The following is a 13,605-nucleotide window of genomic DNA, read 5'->3' as shown; positions in this document are numbered from 1 at the left end:
GGATTACCTCAGTGTCACTGCTCAACAGAGGCACAGCAAAATAATGGGTATAGTTCCCCATACTAAAGGGGTGGCGTAAGCCACAAAACTATGGGCTAGGCTTGTAAATGCCCTCGGGCAGATAGCCTAGTATGAACCTATGAACAAACTGGGATGTTCAGTTTCAGGGACTTTTCCCAAAGAATCATTGCTAGTCTGCAGAGGGGGTAAGAATGGGTGCCTCCCTGTTTATGTACCACATAACAGTGGTGTTGTCTGTCTTTATTAGCAGATGACCTTGCTGAAGAAATTTTCCGAAGGCCTCGATTGCATGAATCACTGCCAACATCTCTGATTAATGTGCAGATGCAATTCCCGGGGTGCCCATTGCCCTTGAATGCATCTGCCCTCCATGTGCACCCCCCATCCATGATCTGAGGCGTCTGTTGTAATGGTTTGGCTTGCTTGAGGTTTGTTGAAAGACATGCCTTTGTTTAGCTGGCTTGCTTGTGCCCACCACAAAAATTCCTTTTGTAGACATGGAATGAGTGGAATAACTGCTTCTAAGTTGTGGCTGTGTTGAGACCATAAACTTTTGAAGTACCATTGTAGTTCTCATGTGTAGTCTTGCCAGTGGAATCAGAAGAATGCAAGATGCCATGAAACCCAGGGCCTGTAGGATTTTCCTTGCAGTCATCTGGGTGTGCTTTGCTAGGCTTTTGAAGTAATCTGGTAATTGTTCTTGTTTTTCTTCTGTGAGGAAAGCCATTTGTGAGTTTGTGTCCAGTTTGGCTCCTAGAAAAATTATTTGTTGGGATGGCAGTAGTCTTGATTTTTGATTGTTGACCGTGTATCCCAAAGCCTGTAGTAAGTGAAGGACATAGTCCAAGTTTCTTATCAAGGCTTGCTTGCTGTCCGCTTGTATAAGGCAGTCGTCCAGGTAAGGGTATATTTGTATCCCCTGAAGTCTGCAATGTGCAATTACTGATGCCAGGCATTTCGTGAATACTCTGGGCGCAGTAGATGAGCCAAAAGGCAATGCTGAGAATTGATAGTGCTCTGACCCTGCAAGAAATCTGAGGTATCTTCTGCAGCTGTGTCTGATTGGGACATGCAGGTATGTCTCCTTGAGGTCCAGAGTAACCAGCCAAGACCCCTTGCCCAGCATGGGAAGAAGTTGCTGTAACGTCAGCATTTTGAATTTTGGCACAATGAGAAAAGTGTTTAGAGCGGACAAGTCCAGTATAGGTCTCCATTGCTTTTCTTTTCTTGGAACAAGGAACAGTCTTGAGTAGAATCCCTGGCCTTGTTCCTGAGGATGAACCTTTTCTATTGCTTTGATTTGTAGCAGCTTTGAAACTTGTAGGAGTGCCTCTGCCCTTTGATTTTGTGGCAAGTTTGGCATGCCTTGTCTTGTTGGTAAGGTATGGAAGTGGAACCTGTAACCTTTGTCTATTATGTCCAAAATCCATTTGTCCTTTGTAAAAACGTGCCAATTTTTTGAAAATAAAGATAATTTTCCGCCTAAAGGTGCTTCTCTGAGCCTTGGTCGGCGGTGTCAAACTCAAGTCATTGTGATTGTCCCTGTGGAGCAGTAGAAGTCCCTGCGCCACTTCTCTGATTATTTGGTTGCCATTGGTGGCCCCTGTAGGAGCCTCGGTATTGCCCTCTACCTCGAGCACGCCTGTTTTTTTCCCCTTTGGAACTTGTCCGTGTCTGGAAAGGACCAATTCTTCGAAGGCCAATTCCTGCTGAACCTTGGTGGCTGAACCTGGAGGAAATCTTAGACTGTTAGTACTGATTTAGCCTTTTCCTCAATTGATTTCAACACACCCTGTGCATTATTCACCAAAAAGCTTGTGTTTTTCCAAAGGTGCATCTAGAAGCTTTACTTTAACATGATCTGACAATGTCTGTTCTTTCAACCAAGCATGTCTACGTATGACGGCCCCCGTCATAGCTGCCCTACATGAAGCTTCCAATGCATCATAACCACACTAAAGAAAATGATTGCTAACCTGCTGAGTATTATGAACCAAATCCTGCAAGGCCTTTCTATCTAAAGGCTCAGGAGAGGCAACTTTTTCTGCAAATCATCCAGCAAGAAATCCTGATACTGAAACATATGAAAAAGACAGTTAAGTGCCCTCATGGCAAGGCCCCACCTCTCCAGGGACCTAGATTCCCTGTCTGCGGGCAAAGGATTTTTGGCCGTGGAAGTGGCCACTCCTTTGGGCCCCTGAGAAATAGTTTCTAGATCAACAGAGTGGGCCTTAGAGATGTTTATGAGTTTCAGGAAAGTACAGTTTTGTACCTACCATAAATGTAGATGTCCGATAGGCATGCATCTGCAGTCCTTACAAATGGGTTGTCCTGTCGTCAGGCAGCCCTTCGGTCGGCCGGATTCCAAAGTCTGGGTCTGGCCTCGGCTGGTGTCGCACTTCACCCGACGTCATAGCGGCAGTTATTCGGGTATAAAGGCATCAGCCGATGCCATTTTCCTCGGTGTTTCTTGCCCCAGATGCCTGGTGCCCTCTAGGAAGGCTAAATTTGGATAAATGCAAATGGTTCCAAATAGTAGAGAGCAAACAAAAAATAAGCATGTATGTACATATATACAAACAAATACACCATAACAGATTCCCCCAGCTAGCTACAAGATGGGCAAATACCCTAGGAGTACCACAGAGGGGAAGGAGGGTGGGTAATCCTGACTGCAGATGCATGCCTATCGGACATCTACATTTATGGTAGGTACAAAACTGTACTATGTCCTTCAAGGATGCATCTGCAGTCCTTACAAATGGGTAGAATACCATAGCCAAACTGGGAGAGGAGGAGAAATTAGATTATGGTGTAGTTAAGATCCCTTGCAAAACAGCAGTGGCAAAACCTGCTCGGGATCTGGAGTATAAAGGTAAATTATAATGCTTGGCAAATGTATGCACGGAGCTCCAAGTAGCAGCCTCTAAAATGTCTTTGGTAGCCACTCCTCGTAAGAAAGCTGTGGTAGTGGCTGTAGCCCTTGTAGAGTGAGGCCTGATGTTTTCTGGAGTTTTCTTCCCATGGTAGGAGTAACAAAATCTAATGCAATTTCCTATCCATTTAGAGATTGTCTGTTTTGAAATCGCTTTTCCTTCCATTCCTGTCGCATATGCTACCAGTAGCTGGTCAGTCTTTCTATTGCTCTTGGTCCTGTCCAGGTAGTAACGTAATTGTCTATGTACATCCAAGGTATGCAACAGTCTCTCCCCTGTTCTGTGGATTGGGGAAGAATGTAGGTAGGTGGATAGCTTGATTTAAAGATACCCTGGAGACCACCTTTGGCATAAAAGTAGGATTAGTTCTCATGGACACTATCTTGATGGAAGATCAGGAAGGGCTGTACTGCCATTAATGCCTGTAGCTCAGATACCCTTCTTGCTGAGGTGATTGCAAGCAGGAAAGCAGTTTTCCATGATAAGTACTGTAATTCTGCTGTTGCTGCTGGCTCGAAAGGAGGGAGTGTCAACTTTTCTAGCACAAAGTTCAAGTCCCATGCTGGCAATGGTGGCTTCCTAGGTGGCTTTACATTTTTAATCCCTCTCAGAAACTGCCTGAGCAGAGGATGTGAGAAGACTGGAGGATCCAAGTTGTATTCTGCTGAAATAGCTGATGCATGAATCTTAATGACAAGCCGTTGTGGAAGAGCTCTGCCAAGTATTCCAGGATGTTAGCTATGTTTACCAGTGACACATTCTCTCCTTTTGCAGTACTCCAAATGAGATATCTTTTCCATTTTGCTGAATAATTTTTTCTTGTTGAGGGTCTGCGAGCCTCCAAGATAATGTCTTTAACCCTTCGAGATAAATCTGGGTTATTTGGTCTTATGCAATGTTCCAGGCAGCCAGCTGCAGTGTTTTCAGGTTTGGATGCAGGGTTTTGAAGTTGTTCTGTGTTAACAGCAAGGGAACTAGGGGCAGAGGCCATATTTGTTCCCGAGACATGCTCCTCAGTAATTGGTACCAATGTTGCCTTGGCCAAACTGGAGCTATCAGGATGATCCTTGGACGGTCTTCTTTGATCTTCAATAGCACCTTGTGCATCAAAGGAAGAGGTGGGAATGCATATGCTGTCTGGTTTTTCCAACTGAAAGATAGGGAGTCCACTTTCCAAGCAAGTGGGTGGTACGTCCTTGTGCAGAATTTTTTCAGCTGGTGATTGTGTGGGGATGCGAATAAGTCTATTTCTGGTAGTCCCCATTTCCCTGTAATGGTTTTGAAGATGTCCGGATGCAGCATCCATTCGTGGGCATCGGTGGTAGTTCTGCTTAGGATGTCTGCTAGTATATTTTCTTTTCCTGGCACAAAAATTGCTTGAAGCTGAATGTTGAAGCTCAGTGCCACATTCCAGAGGTCCATTGCCATCCGGCAGAGGGTACGAATGTGTGCCTCCCTGTTTGTTGATGTACCACATAACTGTGGTGTTGTCCGTCCTTCTCAGCAGTTGACCCCGTCGAAGAAATGGTCTGAATGCCTGAATTGCCAGTTTTACTGCCAGCATTTCCTTTTGATTTATGTGTAGGTGCAGCTGGTCTTGAGTCCATAAGCCTTGTATGCACTTGTCCAGCATGTGCGCCCCCCAACCGAGGTCTGAGGCGTCTGTTGTGATGGTCTGGCTTAGTTGAGTGCTGTGGAAGGGCAGTCCCTTGTTTGATTGACAGGCCTGAGCCCACCATTGGAATTCTTGTTTCAGGCATGGAATTATTGGAATCTGGGTTTCTAGGCTGTGCTTGTGCTGAGACCATAAATTCCTTAGGTACCACTGTAACTTCCTCATATGTAGTCTGGCATGTGGAATCAATATTATGCAGGATGCCATGTAACCGAGCTTGCAGGACCTTTCTTGCTGTTAGCTGGTTCTGCTTTGTTAATGCCATGAAGTAGAAAGGAGTTGCTCCTGTTTTCTACTGTCAGGAATGCCATTTGTTTTGATGTGTCCAAATCTGCACCCAAGAAGGTTATCCTTTGGGATGGTATCAGCCTTGACTTTTTTATATTGACTGTGTATCCCAGGGCTTGTAGTAGATGAATGACCCTTTCCAAATCTTTTGTTAATTTGTTTTTGTTGTCCGCTTGTAACAGGCAGTCGTCCAGGTAAGGATAAATTTGAATTCCCTGAAGCCTGCAATGAGCAATTACTGATGCCAGGCATTTCGTGAATACTCTGGGCGCAGTAGATAAGCCAAAGGGCAATGCTGAGAATTGATAATGCTCTGATCCTGCAAGAAATCGGAGGTATCTTCTGCAATTTGGTCGTATGGGGACGTGCAAGTATGCCTCCTTGAGATCTAGAGTTACCAGCCAAGACTCCTTGCCCAGCATGGGAAGAAGCTGCTGTAGGGTCAGCATTTTGAATTTTGGAACAATGATGTATGTGTTTAAAGCGGACAGGTTGAGAATAGGCCTCCATTGATTTTCTTTTCTTGGTACCAGGAAGAGTCTTGAGTAAAATCCTTGTCCTTGTTCCATAGATGGTACCCTTTCTATAGCTCTCATCCTTAGTGAGTTATTTGTTCTAGAACTTCTGTCTTCTGATTTGGAGGTAGGTTTGGCATTCCTCTCTTCCTTGGTAGAGTATGGAAGTGAAACCTGTAACCTTGGTCTATTGTCTGTAAAATCCATTTGTCTCCTGTGATGTAATGCCAGTTTACTGAAAATAAGGCTAGCTTCCCGCCTAAGGCGGGTTCTAGTTGTTCCCTGGTAGGCGGTGCCAGAGCAAAGTCACTGTGATTGTCCTGTGGAAGTGGTGGTGGCTGGATCTGTGGCTGTACCTCGCTGGTTGTTAGCCTGCCACTGACGGCCCCTGTAGGCACCTCTGGAGTGACCCCTGCCTCTTGAGCGCCTATTCCTGCCTCTCGGAGCTCTGGAGGTGTCTGGAAAGGACCAATTCTTGGAAGGCCAGTTCCTGCTAAACCTTGGAGGCTGGACCTGCAAGAAATCCTTGACTGTCTGGACAGATTTTGCTTTCTCTTCCACCTTCTTCAGCACCTGCTGTGCAGGGGAGCCAAACAAATTGAGCTTATCCATGGGAGCATCTAGGAGCTTTGATTTAACATGGTCTGGTAAGGACTGCTCTTTCAACCATGCATGTCTTCTGATCACTGTGCCCGTCATGGCTGATCTAAAGGAAGCCTCCAGTGCATCATAGCCGCATTTTAAGGAATGATTACTGACCTGCTGAATGTTATGTACCATTTCCTGTACAGATTTTTTGTCTAATGGTTCATCAGAGGACAGTTTTTTAGTCAATTGGTCTAACAAATTCCTGATACTGAATCATGTGGAATTGACAGTTCAAGGCCCTTGCTGAAAGAGTAGCAGAAGTGTAAACTTTTTTACCCCATCTCTCTAAGGCCCTAGATTCCTTTTCAGAGGGGAGGGGGTTTTTGGTAGAAGAAGCTGCTACCGCCTTGGGTCCCTGGGAGATAGTTTCGGGATCTGCAAAAGGGGCCTTATACAAATGATAATGTGTGTCCGGAACCCTGTAGTACCTATCGGGCTTAGCAGGGGCCGGAGGAAGAGAATCAGGAGCAGTACAAGCATCATTAAAAGCATCATCCACAACAGTAAGTACTGGAGAAATGGCTAAAAGCCTATGCTGTGGCAAATGCAAAAAGGTTCTAAGCCTTTTCCCAGAGTCTGAAAAATCCTGGCCCTGCCATTGAAATTGTTCCCTCATAGCATGCAAGGTTTCCCCAAAAGAAAATTCCTCAGGCGGAGAGGCAGAAGGAATGGACTCTTCTGCATCAGAGTCCTCATAAGGAGAAAAAGGGGCCTCTGGAGGGTCTGAATTATCCGATTCATCAGAGGAGCCATCTGAAGAAACTGGCTCAGGGGGCTCTACTCTAGTCCTCTTCTCTGGAGGTGCGTGAGAGGCCCTGTCTGGATGTGGTTGGGATCCCGGATCAAAGAAATGAGATCCTCTGCTAGACTAAGCATTTGTGAACTAGAACTGGGCCTGTGAGAGGGGTCTTAGCAGGCACAGTTTTGGTAGTTTTTGCTGCTTTAGCCCTGGCAAAGGCCTTAATCGACATGGATGCAGGAGGCCTAGCAGCTCCACGTGCAGGGGTAGAAATATCCAAAGGGATAGTATCTGATAAATCCTGTGAACCTGCAGGAGCAGGTGGGATTTCAGTAGCAGATTCAGCCAAGCTGGATGAGGCCTCGGTAAGTGGCAAGCTTTCGGCCGAAGGAAGAACCGTGGACTCTGTTTCAGCCGAAACAGAGACACTCGCGGTTGGCTTAACCGCGGTTTCGGCCGAAACTGCAGACCGCGAGTGTCGGTCCTTTTCCTTGCGTTTAGAAATTTGCGTAGTCGGAGTATCCCACGGCATAATGTAAGCAAAAGCGGAGCCGAAAAACTCTTCAGCAAATTCAGACCGACGTCTAAGCATTCGTCGGTTGAAAGAAGCACAGGCTAGACAAGCTGCTACGTCGTGGTCTGGGCCTAAGCAAGGTAAGCAGTAAGAGTGGAAATCTTTATGAGGTATTTGTTTCCCACAATTTAAACAGTTATTCACTTTTTCTGACATTGGCTGAGGCAAGAAACGGCTGAGGCAAGAAAGAGTCCCCAACGGGGTACTTAGCTTTTTAGAAGTCTTCAGTACTTGTAGTAGTAATCTCTGGTTCTGACCGACCGGCACTTGCGAACAGCTTCTGCTTCGGGCGCCACGCGGCAAGAAAGACGGAGGAAAATGGCGTCGGCTGATGCCTTTATACCCGAATAACTGCCGCTATGACGTCGGGTGAAGTGCGACACCAGCCGAGGCCAGACCCAAACTTTGGAATCCGGCCGACCGAAGGGCTGCCTGACGACAGGACAACCCATTTGTAAGGACTGCAGATGCATCCTTGAAGGACATCCCTGCAATATCTGTCTGGCTTGACAGGAGCAGGAGGGAGAGAAAATCAGGAGAAGTACTGGAGTCTGAGTACACATCATCCAATACATCTAACACTGGGGGTATAGCTAAAGGCCTGTGCTGGAGTAACTTAAGGAAAGTCCGAAGCCTTTTCCTGGAGTCGGAGAAATCCTGGCCCTGCCACTGAAAATGCTCTCTCATGGAGTGGAGAATTTCCCCGAAAGAAATATCCTCAGGAGGAGAGGCAGAGGGAATGGATTCATCAGCAACAGAATCCTCGTAGGCCGGGAAGGATTCTTCCTGGGAATCTGAATGGCCTGACTCACCAGAGGTTTCATCTGAGGAAAGGGTATCTGCCTGCTCAACCCTAGGCCTTTTGTCTGAAGGCGGCTGAGAGGCAGAGAGCCCCTGATTAAAAAAATTAGATCTGCAGCTAAAGTCATGATCTGTTTATCAGAAGTGGGACCCTGTGAAAAAGATTTAGGAGGGTGAGACTTAGCCTGGCTGGCAGCCTTAGCACGTGTGTAGGCCTTGATGGACAGACACAGGACACCTAGCTGCACCACGTGCTGGAGTAACTTTGTCCACCGGTATGGTGTCTGGCAAATCTTGGGCTTCGGTTTCAGGAGGAAAATCAACAACCGGCACCGGGGTAGCCTCCGGGACGAAAGTGTGCGGTAAAGCGGTGTCGTCGGCCTGGAGCGGTTGAATTACCGCCTCCGAAGAGACCGATGCACTCACGGTAGGCTTTAGCGTGGTGACGGTGGAAGTCGCGGGCCGTGAAGGTCGGTCCCGGTCTTTCCGTTTTTTTTGGAAATATGTGCTGTCGGTAGTTCCGACGGCATGATATAGGAGTAATTTTCCCCAAAAAAGTCTTCAGCAAATTCTGCCCGGTGCCTAAGTGTGCGCTTATCGAAGCAAGCACAGGCCGAGACGTCGTGGTCTGGGCCGAGGCAGGGAAGGCAGCAAGAATGGAAGTCCTTATGAGGTATTTGTTTACCATAAGACAAGCAATTATTAACTTTTGCAGTTTTATCTGACATCGGCTGAGGCAAGAAAAGGTTCCCCAACAGGGTACTTAGCTTTTTGATGACTTCGGTATCTGAAAACACAGGAGCTGGCCGACCGGCACTTGCGAAAAGTACAGTTTTGTACCTACCATAAATGTAGATGTCCGAGAGGTATGCATCTGCAGTCCTAACATATGGGTTGTCCTGCCTCAGGCAGCCCTTCGGTCGGCCGGATTCCAAAGTCTGGGTCTGGCCTCGGCTGATGTCGCACTTCACCCGACGTCATAGCTGCTGTCAATTGGGTATAAAGGCATCAGCCGACGCCATTTTGCTCAGTGTTTCTTGCCCCAGATGCCAGGTGCCCTCTAAGTAGGCTAAATTTGGATGAATGCAAATAATTCCAAACAGTAGAGAGCAAATAAAAAATAAAGATGTATATACATATATACAAACAAATACACCATAATAGATTCCCCCAGCTAGCTACAAGATGGGCAAATACCCTAGGAGTACCACAGAGGGGAAGGAGGGTGGGTAATCCTGACTGCAGATGCATACCTCTTGGACATCTACATTTATGGTAGGTACAAAACTGTACTATGTCCTTCAAGGTTGCATCTGCAGTCCTAACATATGGGTAGAATACCATAGCCAAACTGGGGGAGGAGGCACTAAGAAGATTATGGTGTAGTTAAGATCCCTTGCAAAACAGCAGTGGCAAAACCTGCTCGGGATCTGGAGTATAAAAGGTAGATTATAATGCTTGGCAAATGTATGCACGGAGCTCCAAGTAGCAGCCTCTAAAATGTCTTTGGTAGCCACTCCTCGTAAGAAAGCTGTAGTAGTGGCTGTAGCCCTTGTGGAGTGAGGTCTGATGTTTTCTGGAGTTGTCTTTCCATGAAAAGAGTAAGAAAATCTAATGCAATTTCCTATCCATTTTGAGATTGTCTGTTTTGAAAATGCTTTTCCTTCCATTCCTGTTGCATATGCTACCAGAAGCTGGTCAGTTTTTCTATTGTTCTTGGTTCTGTCCAGGTAGTAGCACAATTGTCTGTGCACATCCAAGGTATGCAGTAGTCTTTCCCCCCTGTTCTGTGGGTTGGGGAAGAATGTTGGTAGGTGGATTGCTTGGTTCAATGATACCCTGGAGACCACCTTTGGCATAAAGTAGGGTTAGTTCTCAAGGACACTATCCTGATGGAAGATAAGGAAGGGCTGTACTGCCATTAATGCCTGTAATTCAGAAACCCTTCTTGCTGAAGTGATTGCAAGCAGGAAAGCAGTTTTCCAAGATAAGAACTGTAATTCTGCTGTTGCTGCTGGTTCAAAAGGGGGAAGTGTTAATTTTTCTAGTACAAAGTTCAGGTCCCATGTAGGCAAAGGTGGCTTCCTTGGAGGCTTTACATTTTTAATTCCTCTCAGAAACTGCCTGAGTAAAGGATGAGAGAAGACTGGAGGGTCCATGTTGTATTCTGCTGAAATTGCTGATGCATGAATCTTAATGGAGGAGTAAGACAGGCCATTGTGGAAAAGCTCTGCTAAATATTCCAGGATGTTAGCTATGTTTGCCACCGATACCTCATTTGGAGTACAGCAAAAGGAGAAAATGTATCTTTTCCATTTTGCTGAATAAGTTTTCCTTGTGGAGGGTCTGCGAGCCTCCAGGATAATGTCTTTAACCCTCTGAGATAAATCTGGGTTATTTTGTTTTATGTAAGGTTCCAAGCCGCTAGCTGCAATGTTTTCAAGTTTGGATGCAGGATCTTGAAGTTGTTCTGTGTTAGCAGCAAAGGAACTAGAGGTAGAGGCCATGCGTGTGTCCGAGACATACTCCTCAGTAACGGGTACCAATGCTGCCTCTGCCAGCCTGGAGCTATCAGGATGATCCTTGGGTGATCTTCTTTGATCTTCAGTAGCACTTTGTGCATCATAGGAAGAGGTGGGAATGCATATACTGTCAGGTTTTCCCAAATGAAGGATAGGGAGTCCACCTTCCAAGCAAGTGGGTGGTAAGTCCTTGTGCAGAATTTTCTCAATTGGTGGTTGTGTGGGGATGCGAACAGGTCTATTTCTGGAAGCCCCCATTTCTTTGTTATGGATTTGAAGAGGTCTGGATGCAGCATCCATCCGTGGTAGTTCTGCTTAAGGTGTCTGCTAGTACATTTTCTTTTCCTGGCACAAATATGGCCTGGAGCTGAATGTTGAGGTTCAGGGCCACATTCCACAGGTCCATTGCCATCCGGCATAGAGGATATGAATGGGTGCCTCCCTGTTTGTTGATATACCACATAACTGTGGCGTTGTCCGTCCTTATTAGCAAATGACATTGTTGAAGAAACTGTCTGAATGTCTGAATTGCCTGTTTCACTGCCAGCATCTCTTTTTGATTTATGTGTAGGTTCAGTTGGTCTTGTGTCCATAGGCCTTGTATACACTTGTCCACCATGTGTGCCCCCCAACCAAGGTCTGAGGCGTCCATGGTGATAGTCTGGCTTGGGTGAGGGCTGTGGAAGGGCAGACCTCTGTTCAACTGGCAGGCCTGAGCCCACCACAGGAATTCTTGCTTCAGGCATGGAATTATTGGAATTTGGGTTTCTAGGCTGTGCTTGTGCTGAGACCATAAATTCCTTAGGTACCATTGCAACTTCCTCATATGTAGTCTGGCATGTGGAATCAATATTATGCAGGATGCCATGTAACCCAGGGCTTGCAGGACTTTCCTGGCTGTAAGCTGGTTCTGCGTTGTTAATGCCATGAAATAGAGTGGTAGTTGCTTTTGCTTTTCTGCTGTGAGAAATGCCATTTGATTTGATGTGTCCAGTTCTGCACCCAAGAATGTTATCCTTTGGGATGGTACCAGCCTTGACTTTTTTATGTTGACTGTGTATCCCAGGGCTTGCAATAGGTGAATAACCTTTCCCAAATCTTTTGCTAATTTGTTTTTGTTGTCCGCTTGCATCAGGCAGTCGTCCAGGTATGGATAAATTTGAATTCCCTGAAGTCTGCAATGAGCAATTACTGATGCCAGGCATTTCGTGAATACTCTGGGCGCAGTAGATAAGCCAAAGGCAATGCTGAGAATTGATAATGCTCTGATCCTGCAAGAAATCTGAGGTATCTTCTGCAATCTGGTCGTATAGGGACGTGCAGGTATGCCTCCTTGAGATCTAGAGTCACCAGCCAAGACTCCTTGCCCAGCATGGGAAGTTGCTGTAGGGTCAGCATTTTGAATTTTGGAACAATGAGATATGTGTTCAGAGCGGACAGGTCGAGAATAGGTCTCCATTGGTTTTCCTTTCTTGGTACCAGGAAAAGTCTGGAATAAAATCCTTGTCCTTGTTCCATAGACTGTACCTTTTCTATAGCTCTCATCCTTAGTAAGTGGTTGATTTGTCCTAGAGCGTTTGTTTTTTGGTTTGGTGGTAAGTTTGGCATTCCTCTCTTCCTTGGTAGAGTATGGAAGTGAAACCTGTAACCTTTGTCTATTGTCTGTAAAATCCATTTGTCTCCTGTAATGTAATGCCAGTTTACTGAAAATAAGGCTAGTTTTCCGCCTAAGGGTGCTTCCAGTTGTTCCCTGGTAGGCGGTATCAGAGCCAAGTCACTGTGCCTGTCCTGTGGAAGTGGTAGTAGCTGGATCTGTGGCAGTACTTCTCTGGTTGTTAGGCTGCCACTGACGTCCCCTGTAGGCACCTCTGGATTGACCTCTGCCTCTTGGGCGCCTATTTCTGCCTCTCTGTGCTCTGGTGGTGTCTGGAAAGGACCAATTCTTTGAAGGCCAATTCCTACTAAACCTCGGAGGCTGGACCTGTAAGAAATCCTTGACTGTTTGGACAGATTTTGCTTTTTCTTCCACTTTCTTTAACACTTGCTGTGCAGGGGAGCCAAACAAACTGTGTTTCTCCATGGGAGCATCTAGGAGCTTTGACTTTACATGGTCTGGTAAGGATTGCTCTTTTAACCATGCATGCCTTCTGATCACTGTACCAGTCATAGCTGATCTAAAAGGAAGCCTCCAGTGCATCATAGCCGCATTTTAAGGAATGATTACTGACCTGCTGAGTGTTATGTACCAAATCCTGAAGGGACTTACGGTCTATAGGTCCAGGAGAGGACAGTTTTTTATTTATCTGATCTAACAAAAATTCCTGATCCTGAATCATGTGGAATTGACAGTTTAAGGCCCTGGCCGAAAGAGTAGCAGAAGTATAAACTTCTTTACCCCACCTCTCTAATGCTCTAGATTCTCTTTCAGAGGGGAGGGGTTTTTTTTGCAGAGGCAGTTGCTACAGCTTTGGGGCCCTGTGAAATATTTTCAGGATCTGCAATAGGAGCCTTATACAAGTGATAATGTGTGTCCGGGACCGTGTAGTATCTGTAGGGCTTAGCAGGGGCCGGGGGAAGAGAGTCAGGGGCAGTGCAAGCATCATTAAATGCATCATCCACAACTGTTAGTACTGGAGGAATGGCTAAAGGCCTATGCTGTGGCAAATGTAAAAAGGTCCTCAACCTTTTCCTAGAATCTGAAAAATCCTGGCCCTGCCATTGAAATTGCTCTCTCATAGCATGCAAGGTTTCCCCAAAAGAAAATTCCTCAGGAGGAGAGGCAGAAGGAATGGAGTCTTCTGCGTCAAGAGTCCTCATATGGAGAATAAGGACCTTCTGGAGGATTTGAGTTTTCTGAATCAGAGGAATAATCTGTAGAAACTGGCT

Source organism: Protopterus annectens, chromosome 4.part0 (assembly GCF_019279795.1).
Source record: "Protopterus annectens isolate FY-2018-M chromosome 4.part0, PAN1.0, whole genome shotgun sequence".
NCBI classification, from domain to species: Eukaryota; Metazoa; Chordata; order Ceratodontiformes; family Protopteridae; genus Protopterus; species Protopterus annectens.
Note: the sequence above shows the minus strand (reverse complement) of the source record.